The sequence below is a fragment of the Nycticebus coucang genome, chromosome 13, assembly GCF_027406575.1.
Source record: "Nycticebus coucang isolate mNycCou1 chromosome 13, mNycCou1.pri, whole genome shotgun sequence".
Lineage (NCBI taxonomy): Eukaryota > Metazoa > Chordata > Mammalia > Primates > Lorisidae > Nycticebus > Nycticebus coucang.
The window spans coordinates 90,865,232-90,880,253 of NC_069792.1; the positions used below are offsets into that span (position 1 = coordinate 90,865,232).

At 37.7% G+C, this 15,022-nt stretch overlaps 1 protein-coding gene across 1 annotated transcript in view; it reads right to left on the reverse strand.

The window, feature by feature from the left end:
- Positions 1-15,022, reverse strand: part of ASAP1 (ArfGAP with SH3 domain, ankyrin repeat and PH domain 1) — a 356,486-nt gene that overhangs the window by 147,236 nt on the left and 194,228 nt on the right. The gene's annotated exons all lie outside the window — the stretch shown is intronic.

A 15,022-nucleotide genomic window follows, 5' to 3' on the forward strand; every position in this document is an offset into this window, starting at 1 on the left:
TAAAATGAGGCTAATACCTACCTTTCTAAACTGTGGTGCTGATAAGGTGATATAAAGCACTCAAAGGTTTTTCCATAGGGCAAATGCTCCATAAATACTTTGTGTAGCTCCCAGGACCTCATGCTTCCTCAAGTGTTTTCCGACCTCGTGGCTGCTCCTCTCCACAGTCTTTGCTGGTTCTTCATCTCTCTGACTTCAGCATGTTGGAGAGCTCCAAGCCTCAGACTTTACATTTTTTTCCTTTCTATTTATGCTTATTCTCTTGGGGTCTCACTTACGATAACTCTTAAATTGATATCCCCAACCCAGACACATGTTCACCTGCCTACTGGGTACCTCCGCGGGATGCCTACTAACTACGTTCAATGTTAACATGTCTAAAAAAAAACTCTTGATCACTGCCCGCTTTATTGCAGTCTCTTTATCTGTCACTAATGGTAAATACATTCTTAAAGCTGTTCATGCCAAACCCATCAAGTCATACTTAATTTTTCTTTCTCATATCCTAGATGCAATTCATGGGCAAATCCCATTGCTTCTACCTTTAAAATATATACAAAATCTGACTACTTCTCACCATTCCCCCAGGAGTCAACTTTATCCAACATCATCTCTTGCTTCCATCACTGGAAAAACTCGTGAACTGGTCTCTTTGTTGCTGCTCTTCTGTCCTACAGTCTGTTATCAACAAAGTACCAGTGTGACACTGTTGAACTTGTGACTCCGATGGCAGACATTACCACTCATCAGGACATCCAGGTTCCCAATCCTTGCAGGCTTATGAAAAGGAGTACTTCATCTCTCCACATTCTTGAAATAAGGCAGGGAACATGGCTTGCACCACCCAAGGCAATGAGTGGAGGGAAGTGCACCATATTCACGTGAGAGCATTTCGGATAATTGTACTCAACTCTCCATCTCCACCTCTGTTGTGAACAGAGAAGCACGAGCTTGTATGGTGGCCCACAGCAGATACATAGTATTTACTCAATGAATAAACCAATAGATCTCTACCAGGGTTATATCTTTAAATGCTCAATCCATATATTACCTTTCTTTATAAAGTCTTCCTTTAGTTAAAAAATAATCCTTCCCTGCCCACAATTCTATGTACCTCTATTGCAGTATTTTCCATCATATCATGTCATATTTATATATACATAGGTTTCCCTGTCATCAGGCCATGAGAGGCAGGGATTAACTCTAGTTCACCTCTCTATCCTTACCCAACAGACATCACTATAGATTTTTCTGTGAGTTGAGCTTATAAAGCTAGGGCTCAGTAAATATTTATTGATTTGGATTCCTTGAATTCCTCATCAGGAATTTAAGAAGCATTCTCTCCTGAAATCGCCAGACTGTTCAATAATTAATAAGAAATTAAAAAAAAATTTGCTTTCAAAAACACCCTCAATAACAGCATGGGAGCCCTGAGCACTCAGAAACAGAACATGAGCCTAGATTGGAAAATAAACCAGGAAGTCTAAATACAATAAAGGAAGTAAGTGTCATAGCGGTCTAATAAAATGCAATGAGGTTCTAGCCAGTCTTCTAATCATCACCCCATTAAAAATTCATGATGCCTGCGGTGATTGTCAGCATTTTGGGCTGAGATATTAAAAAAGATAAAATGCAACTCTGGTTACTGCACGAGTTCACTCAGAGAAGCAGCTCAACAGAGAGGATGCACATTTTGATCTCCTCATATGCCAGAGCCACCCCTGATGCCTTCTGTCTGAGGCCAAAGAGGTCCCACCTCACCTGATAGCCTTTTCTGCTTTTAGAAGGCAGTGAAAAAACAATTCAGCTTCCTATTCATTTTAACTGCTTCCAAGACAAGCACCTCAGAAAGGAACATAAGTACAGGCCATTTGTTTGCTTGAAGTTGTAAATTATTTCTTATAAAAATTTTAGAGTAACAGAATACCCATGCATGAACCACTCAGCTTAAAAAATAAACTACAGAATAAGTCCCCATTCTACCACTCTTGTCCCACTATCCAATTCCAATCTCTTCCCTCTATCTTTAGAAACCACCATTATCCTGGATTGAAATTTCATGCAGAGGTTAGAAAGAACTATGAGAAGCTCTCAATCGACCAGTACTGACAGATACATTAAAAAGTACGATGGATTTAGCTGAGGGCTAAGACAGAGATAGGCCATGGGAAGGGAGCCCTGGCATGTGCTGAGAACCTTTTCTGTCCCAAACACTTTCTGCAATATTGTATTTCACTCTTTCCAGAACGCTGCAAGGGAAGAATTATGCTTACTAAGGTATATGAAACAAGATGCCACATGAGCAAGGCAGAAGACAAGACTCGGTAAGTAAGTATAGGCTAGGTCATGGGACCTGTATGTTTTGCTAATGCCACAATTAAATAACCATAAAGTCTTTATTTATATACATATGTGTGTGTAAATAATATATATAATTTCCTAGTAAAAATACACATTTAAAAACACAACAGTTTAGTAAACTATAATTTGGGGCAATAATAATCCTTTGAGGGCAGAAGTGATGAAAATTAAATATAAGGAACTTAGAATAGTGCCTGGGATGTATCCCCAAAATGTCAGCCATTATTACGTCTGTGCTCATGCCTAGTTATAATCAGAGAAAACTGTATAGTATTAAGCAGCAGAAAAACATTTGGCTTGCCCATTTTAAGTGTTTTTTTTTTTTTTTTTTTTTAAACAATGCATTTTAAAGTTAATACTGACAATAAAAGAAAGACACTTCACACACACACACACAATGAAGGGTGTGTATACAGGATGGAAGCAGACTGTCAACAGGCAGAGAGTGAGGAGGCAAGGACAGGTGATTTTGGTGGAAGAAAGAGCAAAGGCCAGAACAGCATTCTTCAACCTTTTTTTTTTTTTTTTAACTCACAGCATACTTGAACCTAGAGTTAAACTTCTGTGGCACACTTAAATTATACTGACACCCCCCCACCCCCAAAAAAGAGTAAAAAAAGAATATACTTATTGTGATTTGAACTTCTTTAGAAAACAAGTTAATTAATGATTGTTAGTAAGTTTTCGCCGTGCACCTAAGATCCTCTCAGACACACTAGTTGAAAATCACTGGGCCAGAGATGGAAGGGAGAGACATGTTACAGAGTATAGTAAGCCATTCGAAAGAAATGCTAATTCGTAAGTATAGGGAAAAAGAAGAAAATAAAAGGCTTTGATAGGGAGGAATTCCGTGTCACAGGAATGGGTGTGACTGAAGGATAAAGCTGTTTTAAGACCTTTACTATATCTAAAGGCTAAATGATTTTGGAAGGAGAGTACAGCGGGGGCTGAGGTGAAGGAAAGAATAAAGAAAGAGAAATCTGATCCAGCCATTAAGAAGGCCCACTCTTGGGCGGCGCCTGTGGCTCAGTGAGTAGGGCACCGGCCCCATATGCCGAGGGTGGTGAGTTCAAACCCAGCCCCGGCCAAACTGCAACAAAAAAATAGCCGGGCGTTGTGGCGGTGCCTGTAGTCCCAGCTGCTCGGGAGGCTGAGGCAGGAGAATTGCGTAAGCCCAAGAGTTAGAGGTTGCTGTGAGCCGTGTGAGGCCACGGCACTCTACCCGAGGGCGGTACAGTGAGACTCTGTCTCTACAAAAAAAAAAAAAAAGAAGGCCCACTCTTTTCCAACACTTGCATTCATGGCACTACTGTAGAATGGAAGATAATTCTGACTCCTTTCAGTTTAAAAACTAATACAGTTTAATCAACTCAACCAAAAAGGCCACTTTATAAAGATTTCAATTGCCAGCAAGTCTGTGGAGAGATGACTAACATACACCAATCACTGATTTAATCTCTACAGCAATCCATCAATAGTGATTTAATATTCCAGTAAGGAAAGTGGTAATAACTAGTTTATTGGGCATTCAGTATATGTCAACCATTTACTAAGCACTCTCCACACAGCATATTACTTCATTCACTCTTACTAACGAGTTGTTGAGACAAGTACTATTATTATGCTCATTGTATAGATACTAACACCTGCCTAAGATCATAAATAAGGACATCTAAGTGCAGGCCTTTTTGACCTCAGAGATGGGTACTTTTCCCCAGATGGGGATCAGAATATAGGATCCCTAAAGATGCCACTTTGGCATAAGGATTATTATGAGCTAAAGGCAATTTTCCCTTTGTAAGGGTGTTTCTCCCACCTACTATCCTGTAACAGGAAGAGGAAAAACCCTTGTCACAAGAGATGAAAAGTCAGCATTAAGATGAATCTGAATAAACAAACCTTATTTAAAGTCATCTGTATTTTCCAGGTGTTTTCCCCATAAATTTGCCTTTCTATAATTTACTGCCCTAGAAGTCCAAACTCCTTTTCCCTATCTTGTCATGTCTCCACGACTTATCAATCTTTGTTAAAATGGTATATATGCTTTTTCATTTTTTTTTTTCTGTGAGGCTCCCTATGTACACACTAAATAAACCTTTTCTACTGTTAATCTGTTTGTCAGTTTAATTTGCAGGCTCCAGCTACTGAGCCTCAGAGGATAGAGAAGGGACTTTTTACCTCTGCTACACTACATATCCTAAGACTGGGACAGACCTAGGTTCAAATAGAAGTCTACCACTTACTGTCTGTGTAGTACCTTGGTCAAGTAACATTTTCTTTCTAAGCCTTATCTTTCCCATATGTAAAATGGAGATAATAATGGCATTTACCTCAAAGAGGTATTTAAAATTAAGTATCATATTGCATGCCAAGTGCCTGGCACCTGATAAGCTCAATAAATATTTATGATGACAATCACAACAATGATGATAACACCAGCTGCCTAGCCTTAGCCAATGCAGTGAAATCAGCCTTTTACCCTGTGGCCAGGTAGAAGAGGCTTTAGACAACACCCTGAAATCAATAAAAAGCACTCAGAGTTTATATCCCTAGGGGTTGGTAATAACAAGTACTTTAGGGAAACATTAAAATTCAATGTTCTTCAAACATACGTCATATATTCACTGAATGAGCTTAGAACTTTCAGAACTGTAGTAATTATTAAATAGTCCTCTCTCTGAAAGGTGTTTGCCTAATTGACATCCAGTGTTAGACCTCACCAAAACTGGGCACTTTTCATAAAACCTCCTGACTGGTCTGACAACTCAACCTTTGTTTCTCAAGCACTGTGATTATGGCTGCCATTTATTAAGTACTGACTATATAAATGGGACCCACCACAGTACATACCTTAAAAGGCAGATAAAAAGAGTGAAACTCAATGGTAAGCTAGGATTAGAACCTAGTTTCATTTGATTTCAAACTTCATCCTTTTGCACTGACAGACTCAGGAAAGACTACCACAGATACTAGAATACTATGTACCACAATAGCTGTTCCAAGTCCATGTGCAAAATGCCTAACGATAGACACCAGAAACAAAAAGGTGAACAAGACAGACTTCCTGTTCTGTAATAATATTGACAAAGTAATAGTTGTAATAACAATTAGTTGCATTTCAAATTATTATGTAATGTAGCAGAAATTGTGCTAAATATTTTTTTGTACCATCTCATTCAACACTCACAATAATATACTATTATTATTACCCCCACTTTGTAGATGCAAAAATTGGTTCAGAGAGATTAAGCGTGTTGCCCAGGACACAAAGCTAAATAAGCAGTGGTGACAGGCACTGACCCCAGTGTCTGTGCTTTTAACCAGTGTGCTTGGTTAAATGTTGGAAGTCTTCCAATTTGGGCTAGAGGCCAAGTGACTGAGAAACCTATAGATCTAGGTCTTGGCTCTAACCTCTACCATTTGACCCTTGGTCAGGTGATCACAGTTCTTAGGGGCTTTAATTTCTTCATTTATTAAACAGGTCTAATAATATTTTCCCTGCTGACTGACTGCAAAGAGGTAAAGGTGTCATAATTAATACAAAGGCTCTTTTGGAAATACAACAAAAAATAAACACTGTGAAACCATAAAGCATTATTTCTACTTAATGGGCAAATAAGGCCTTGAGGGCACTCAAAGTAAGTTCATTTTAAAGAGTATCCCATAACATAACCACGCATAACCTAACGTCCATACGGGCACCATTTAGAGAAGAACAACAAACACAGGCCTGAGTGGCACAGAGATCTGAGGCTGAATCCCTACTCTGGTTCTAACAGACCATGTGTAACCTTAGAAAAGGTAATTAACTTTTCTGGGCTTTGACTTCCTGTGTGAAATGGACAAATGCCTATGAATTATATGCCAAGCCTCTAAAAAAGTATTTTTATTAATTTCATTTATCCTAAAACTGATGGTTGAAACTCTTATGCTAATGACATCAGATAAAGATTTAAATATTAACGTATTTTGGGGGAGAGGATTCTAGAATATGTAACATAGCTGTGGATCAAATCCCAGGTTTTCTGTTTTTAAATTGTGCTTATAGCAATTTGTATATTTCAGGCTCCACTTTCTTACTGTAATAAAATCTATTTGCTGGGTTATTATGGGAAATGGATGAGAAAGTCTATAACATGACTGACTCGTCTACTATCTGGCACACAACAGGTGTTTATCAAACGCTAAGTGCCATCTCTCACACCCAGGTTGAGTCTGATTTCCTTTGCTTTTCATACCTTCTTTCCTGGGAGCCTAGCCTCTTTTTCAGGGTCTACTATGCAAGTTCTCTTCTGTGCCAAGAGTCCAGAGCAATGTATCTTTATCACCTTATCTTCATGAGCTTAGAAAAATCTTCTGAAGGATAGCTTGGATTATACTGGCATTATTATACTCTAGTCACACAATCTGTCCAAAGTTACCCTGTATGCAACAAGCTCCATCACAATTCCAGGACTCAGCCTGTTTCTTGCAAGGACAGTATGAGTGTAACCTACTGAGTAAGCTTGTTATTCACTCTTTCCTTAGTCTGTTGCCATGCTGGGGTTCCCAGCTTTATCTGATTTGTTATTATATATACCCAGTTCCCAGCACTGGGTGTGGCACACACTGAGTGCTCAGTAAAATGCTCAGTGCATACAGAATTCTCCTAAAAGAAGGCGTTTGCCTTACTTTAGAAAATGCTTAGTATCGCCATATGCCAGCCATGTAAATTACAAGGAGCTATTAACTGCAGCAAAAGTAAAACCACATAATATGTGTCATCAATTATAGTGCTGGCATAAAAGGGAAAGTGATAAATTCTTTTATACTACCCTATCCATGCAGCTCGAATCACGCTTATAAAACTAAATTTTTTTTTTTTTTTGCAGTTTTTGGCCGGGGCTAGGTTTGAACCTGCCACCTCTGGCATATGGGGCTCCTTTGAGCCACAGGCACCGCCTATAAAACTAAATTCTGTTTGTTTTTAAAATTACAAAAATAATTCATATGCTATTACAGAAATGTATAAAGGTAAAAATTATAATTTCTATTCCTTTTCCAATCTTCCTGCTTAAAATAGGTAAAAATTAATAATCTGAAGTGTATCTTAATGAAAATTTATAAACAAAATACACACACATGCAGGAGTTTCCACCCTTTCCTCATTTAAAAAAAAATTGAATGGGATATTGTAAGATTTCATGGCTTTTTTCCTACTGAATAGAGATCATGAAATGTAATATAAATAAATCTAATTACTTTACCAGGGATTTTATTCCATAGTAACATCCCTACCCACCCAGGGGCTTCCAGGTTGTTTGTAGTTTTTGCAAACAAAAAACAATGCTATAATAAATACTCTCAGAGGCAAGCTCTTACATGCTATTACTTTATCTCTGAAAAGATATATCTATAACAGCAGTATTTCCGGGGGAGAGGGTGTACATTTCAAATTTTAATCAATCTTGCCATGTTCCTTCCAAAGAAGTTGAAGCAATTCACATTCCCAACAGCAATACAAATATAAAAGAGTCTATTTCTCTGTAACCATAACAGCACCGGATACTATTGTTCTCTTTAATTCTTGCCTCAGAGATATAAAATCTTGACTATGGTAAGCCTATTTTTTATATTTTATTATTCATTAAATTTCCTTTTTTGCCTATTTACCTACTAGCCTAGTTTTTCATTGCTTCCCCTATCAATTTGCAACAACGCCTTGTATAAAGAACAGCCATCTTTTGTGCTATGTTTTGCAGATATTAACTCCTGTTTGTCTTTTAACTTGTTAATGGTGTCCTATGCCATGCAGAAAGTTTTAAATTTCATATAGTCAAATATATCAACCTTAACTCACAAGATTTTCTTACATTTTTTTCTTATATTCCTAAGTTTAGTGGGTTAATACATTTAAATCTTTAATCCAAAGCTGTTTTTGTTTATATAGCACAATGAAGGGTTCTAACATTTATTAACTTTCCAACAGCTCAGTTTTACTTTTTTTTCAATATTGAAATATTAATCCATCTGCAATGGATTTATTTCTATGACGAGTTTTCATTTTCTTCTGTATGAAAATATATTGCTATTTAACATGGCCTGTAGGAGGCAATTTTTTTTTATTTGATAAAGAAATAACTACACAGACACACTTGGACGGAGCATGGTAAATTTTACAGGAGAAGATAACTGAACAGAAACATGAAAAATAGATAGCTGTGTAAGAAGCAGAGCTGGCAGTGCCTGTAGCTCAGTGGGTGGGGCGCTGGCCATGTACACCCAGGCTGGCGGATTCAAATCCGACCCAGGCCAGCTAAACAATGACGACAACTGCAACAACTACAAAAAAAGCCAGGTGTTGTGGCAGGCGCCTATAGTCCCAGCTACTTGCGAGGCTGAGGCAAGAGAATCACTTAAGCTCAAGAGTTTGAGGTTGCTGTGATCTGTGATGCCACAGCACTCTACTCAGGTTGACAGCTTGAGACTTTATCTCAAAAAAAAAAAAAAAAGGTAGCAGCATATAATATAGGCACCATACAGTACACCAGAATGAAAAAGTCAGTGTCTGCTTAAGTGGGTAGAGACACAGAGAAACCAATACAAGCGGAGGTATGTGGCCTGTGTGCACACTCAGTCTAGAACAAGGTAGGTTAAGGTTTTAAAAGTACTACCTTCTCTTCCATTTTATCACTAGATTGGGGCTGAGATCCTTTTCAGCACATCAATCCGTAAAACTAGCACCACTCATCCTTTGACCTTGAAAATGATTTGTTTTACAAACATGATGTTACTGGGGAATGAGGGCTGGACTCTTAAACTCTTTATTCCCTTAGCTACAACTAGTTTTACTTGACCATGAGTAAGTTATTTCACTTCCCTGAGACTCAGTTTCCTCATCTGTTCCCAACATTGCTAATTGTAAAGGTCTATTGTTATAGCTGAAGGTAGAGTCTTTGGAGGCAGAAAGCCCTGTGTGCTTTTCTTTTTCTTTTTTTTTAAACTGCCTTTCTCCACGACACTCTGGATGATTCATTCCTATAATTTCTCAAGGTCATTTTGGATTTGGGTTTGTTCTTTCAAAGTTCTAGCCAAGCCTCAGCAAGAATTTGCCCCAAGCGCTGGGGTGTTACCTGGAAACTCAGGAGGCACATTCTCGCTTCTGCAGCACTGACAAATCCATTAAATAATAGAGTCGCAAGAAAAGACATTTAGAGAGCTCCTTGGGGCTATCACTTGGCATTTATGCAGAACCTGAACATCATTTCCCTACAGCAGAAGCAGAAATGTTTCCCCCTCTATTTTTATCATTCAGGCTTCATAAGTGCCAGAAGAAATATACTACACTTTGGTTTGCTGATGGATCTGTAGACAACTGTCAGACTTTGAGATCTGGCCACTAAGAAAAACTAGGACGGACACACTAATTCCTCCCTAAGTCAGGTTCTGCAGTAAGATTACCCAATGGAGCCAAGCCTTCTTAGAAATAAAAGGGTGTTATCAATTGCAATCAGTGTAACCTGGCTTATTGTACCCTCAATGAATCCCCAAAAATTAAAAAAAAAAAAAAAAGGCTGTTATCTAAAATTACGGCTCCACATTATACTATTAATTCATAAATTATCAAGTATCTACCATGGCATACAAGGGTTATTTAGGTCATGGGGTTTATGGCCTTGTGTAGATCCCTTAGTTCTTCCGAGCTCTAGCTTTTTGGTTTGTAAAGTTTGTGTACAGTAGTGATAAAATAAAACCCCACTGGGTTCCTTGTTCTGCTAAATGAGGCAGCCAACAATAGGACTTGGCCTGAGCAGATAGATACCTTCTATACTAGCGCTCTCCAAGCTATTTTTAATCATCCATGTCTGTCAAGCAAAACATTTTAAAGCATTTCTAATCAATGCTTATGTATTTAATAAGTTATATGTTAATATTATATTATATATACTATATAGTATGTATATTACAATATACTATTTATATAAATCAATGGTTCTCATCTCAATTTCAGGGGATTTTGAAAACATTGTTTATAAGATTTTTTATAATTCGGAGAATGTCTATTGTTCTGAAATTATAAAGGGGCCACAAATGTTCAGAACCAAAGGAAATGTTAGCTGAATATAAAGACAAAGCTTCTTGCCCTCCCTAGGGGTATAGTGAGTCTACGGGAAAGGCAATGGCACATGCCTGTAAAGGAGATCAAAAAGGACAGTTGCTCAGATCTCTTCATCTCATTCATTTATTTATTTATTTTTCTTATTGTTGGGGATTCATTGAGGGTACAATAAGCCAGGTTACACTGATTGCAATTGTTAGGTAAAGTCCCTCTTGCAATCATGTCTTGCCCCCATAAAGTGTAACACACACCAAGGCCCCACCCACCTCCCTCCGTCCCTCTTTCTGTTTCCCCCCCATAACCATAATTGTCATTAATTGTCCTCATATCAAAATTGAGTACATAGGATTCATGCTTCTCCATTCTTGTGATGCTTTACTAAGAATAATGTCTTCCACGTCCATCCAGATTAATACGAAGGATGTAAAGTCTCCATTTTTTTTAATGGCTGAATAGTATTCCATGGTATACATATACCACAGCTTGTTAATCCATTCCTGGGTTGGTGGGCATTTAGGCTGTTTCCACATTTTGGCGATTGTAAATTGAGCTGCAATAAACAGTCTAGTACAAGTGTCCTTATGATAAAAGGATTTTTTCCCTTCTGGGTAGATGCCCAGTAATGGGACTGCAGGATCAAATGGGAGGTCTAGCTTGAGTGCTTTGAGGTTTCTCCATATTTCCTTCCAGAAAGGTTGTACTAGTTTGCAGTCCCACCAGCAGTGTAAAAGTGTTCCCTTCTCTCCACATCCACGCCAGCATCTGCAGTTTTGAGATTTTGTGATGTGGGCCATTCTCACTGGGGTTAGATGATATCTCAGGGTTGTTTTGATTTGCATTTCTCTAATATATAGAGATGATGAACATTTTTTCATGTGTTTGTTAGCCATTCGTCTGTCATCTTTAGAGAAAGTTCTATTCATGTCTCTTGCCCATTGATATATGGGATTGTTGGCTTTTTTCATGTGGATTAATTTGAGGTCTCTATAGATCCTAGTTATCAAGCTTTTGTCTGATTGAAAATATGCAAATATCCTTTCCCATTGTGTAGGTTGTCTCTTTGCTTTGGTTATTGTCTCCTTAGCTGTACAGAAGCTTTTCAGTTTAATGAAGTCCCATTTGTTTATTTTTGTTGTTGTTGCAATTCCCATGGCAGTCTTCTTCATGAAGTCTTCCCCCAGGCCAATATCTTCCAGTGTTTTTCCTATGCTTTCTTGGAGGATTTTTATTGTTTCATGCCTTAAATTTAAGTCCTTTATCCATCTTGAATCAATTTTTGTGAGTGGGGAAAGGTGTGGGTCCAGTTTCAGTCTTTTACATGTAGACATCCAGTTCTCCCAACACCATTTATTGAATAGGGAGTCTTTCCCCCAAGGTAAGTTCTTGTTTGGTTTATCGAAGATTAGGTGGTTGTAAGATGTTAGTTTCATTTCTTGGTTTTCAATTCAATTCCAAGTGTCTATGTCTCTGTTTTTGTGCCAGTACCATGCTGTCTTGACCACTATGGCTTTGTAGTACAGACTAAAATCTGGTATGCTGATGCCCCCAGCTTTATTTTTATTACTAAGAACTGCCTTAGCTATACGGGTTTTTTTTCCGGTTCCATACAAAACGCAGAATCATTTTTTCCAAATCTTGAAAGTACGATGTAGGTACTTTGATAGGAGTGGCATTGAATAGGTAGATTGCTTTGGGAAATATAGACATTTTAACAATGTTGATTCTTCCCATCCATGAGCATGGTATGTTCTTCCATTTGTTAATATCCTCTGCTATTTCCTTTCTGAGGATTTCATAGTTTTCTTTATAGAGGTCCTTCACCTCCTTCGTTAGGTATATTCCTAGGTATTTCATTTTCTTTGAAACTATGGTGAAGGGAGTTGTGTCCGTAATTAGCTTTTCATCTTGACTGTTATTGGTGTATACAAAGGCTACTGACTTCTGGACATTGATTTTATATCCTGAAACATTACTGTATTTTTTGATGACTTCTAGGAGTCTTGTGGTTGAGTTCATGTCGTCAGCAAAGAGGGAGAGTTTGACCTCCTCTGCTCCCATTTGCATTCCCTTTATTTCCTTGTCTTGCCTAATTGTATTGGCTAGAACTTCCAGCACTATGTTGAATAGTAAAGGTGACAGAGGACAACCTTGTCTGGTTCCAGTTCTAAGAGGAAAAGCTTTCAGTTTTACTCCATTCAGTAAATTATTGGCTGTGGGTTTGTCATAGATAGCTTCAATCAGTTTTAGAAATGTGCCACCTATGCCTATACTCTTCAGTCTTCTAATTAGAAAAGGATGCTGGATTTTATCGAATGCTTTTTCCGCATCTATTGAGAGGATCATGTGATCTTTATTTTTGCCTCTGTTAATATGGTGGATAACGTTTATGGACTTGTGTATGTTAAACCAGCCTTGCATCCCTGGGATGAAGCCTACTTGATCATGATGAATGACTTTTTTGATGATAAGCTGTAATCTATTGGCTAGGATTTTGTTGAGAATTTTTGCATCTGTATTCATGAGTGAGATTGGTCTGAATCTTCATCTCATTTATAGCCACTAGTTCATAGACCAAAAAACTGAGGTCCTGAGAAATGAAAAGGCTTGTTAAGAAACAGTCAGTTACTTCTTGTCAGAGAAGAGATCACAGCCCAGCACTGTACCTGGGAGCTCTGACTTCTCACAGCAAAAGCACCCCCGAACACAACCTCAACACAGGTCTTTCCACTTCAAACTCCTGGAGAAGGCATCACTCTGAATGGGAGCAGGAAGAGAACGGGGCTGCAGAGTGCACAGATGCGCTGAGTGCTCTGCAAGCGTGTGCATTTGTGATTCAGAATACATACAACGAAAAAAGTTTTAAAAAGAAATGTGACTGATTAGCATTCTTTTTCTTTTAGCTCATCTGGATTTTCTATAGTAAACACATTAATAAAACACTGTTATTTGCACAATGTGGGAAAAAAAAACAGAAAATGCCAGTGAGAAAAGTCAGCTCCATGTGTTTGATGATGGCCACATACATACAACCTCCACAAAGAATAAAAGTACATACTTGATCAATTATCTAGACATGGAGGATCTGAGAATACTCTTCTATCATCTGTGCATGCAAGTGACAAACTGGCTGAGCACAGTCATCCTCTGTAAACCCCTAAGTGTTCTATCCTACGGCACTGATTATTAATGAAATCTATTTCAGAATCAAAAAAACTTAGCTTGATTTCCATACCCAAACAGGGCATCAAGAACAGCAAAAAAATCAGTAAGCAGTTATTCTTTCTGGCTAAAAGTATAAGTGGAGAGGTCTCTCTAGTCCTAGAAAGGGACACTTTAAAACTCATGTCTATGTGCAAACCTCAAATGAAATTCAGCACAGGACTGCTTGCTGGACGTTATCACGGGGCAAGCATTTGCTGCACATCTGGTTCTCTACCTGGTCAGGAGAGTCTGTGGAATTCAGCACAATTTAGGAAAATACCATACACAGAAATAAAACCAAAAACCTAGCATTCTTCCACAGATTTTTTTGCTATGGTTAAAGCGCAACATCCTTATACAGGAAAATATAATCCTAGTTTGATGAGAGAGAAACCATCCAAGAACATGATCAAAATGCAATTTAATCAAATGCAATTAAGAACAGCAGGATATAGGTAAAGCCATAGAATCTTGACTGTAATTGTCAAGGAAGGTCTGTTCAAAGTTGAAAAGTGATCCTTTAAGATAACTATAGTCACTAATTGGAAACTTTATTGTAAACAGTAAAAAAAATTAGTTAGGACTGAAAACCACAATGGACTCTATCTACATACCATATAGCAATATCCAACGAATGACAGCTACTATTATTTTTACCAAAATGGAACCATTATGGCAGAGAAACACATTTTTATATTCACCTTTTAATAAATTTTGTCATTCATTCTTAAGCTTTAAAAACCTCAAACTACTAGTCATGAAATAAATGCTCAAAATTTTATTTAAAATAAGTTAATTTCTCGTGATATACATTTCCATAAGATACAGACACATATAAAAAAATTCATTTTAAATAAAACTAAGAGCCCTCTTGCCACAACCAGTGAGAGGGAGGACGTGCGGACACGCATGCACACAAAGCAGACAGCTTCTGATTTCAAATAATGGAATAGTTGAGTCAATTACTGGAATCTAAAAATTGGAACTTCCTAAAAAGCCTCGGGTTTTAAGATTATTCTAGAAAGAGACTCTGATTTTTTATAGGCATTTTTTAATCCCTCTAGTTTTATCCCCATAATGCTCTCTTGGAGAAATATTCCCACTTCTGGAAAAGTATATTCCCTTCCTTGACCATTCTGAAAGAACTCATTATTTCAATTTGTTTTCACCTCTTAAAGAGTAATAAGGAATCCACAAGAATGCAAAATGCCTTGAAGGCCCAAAGAAATCTGTTTAGACTTTGATCAACCACAGTATTTCTTAAGCTTTCTGAGTGCTTAAGAATTATTACTACTTTTTTACTAATACCCTTACTGTAATTCAACAAGATTTCTTAAAAAATCTGATTATCATCCACAAACT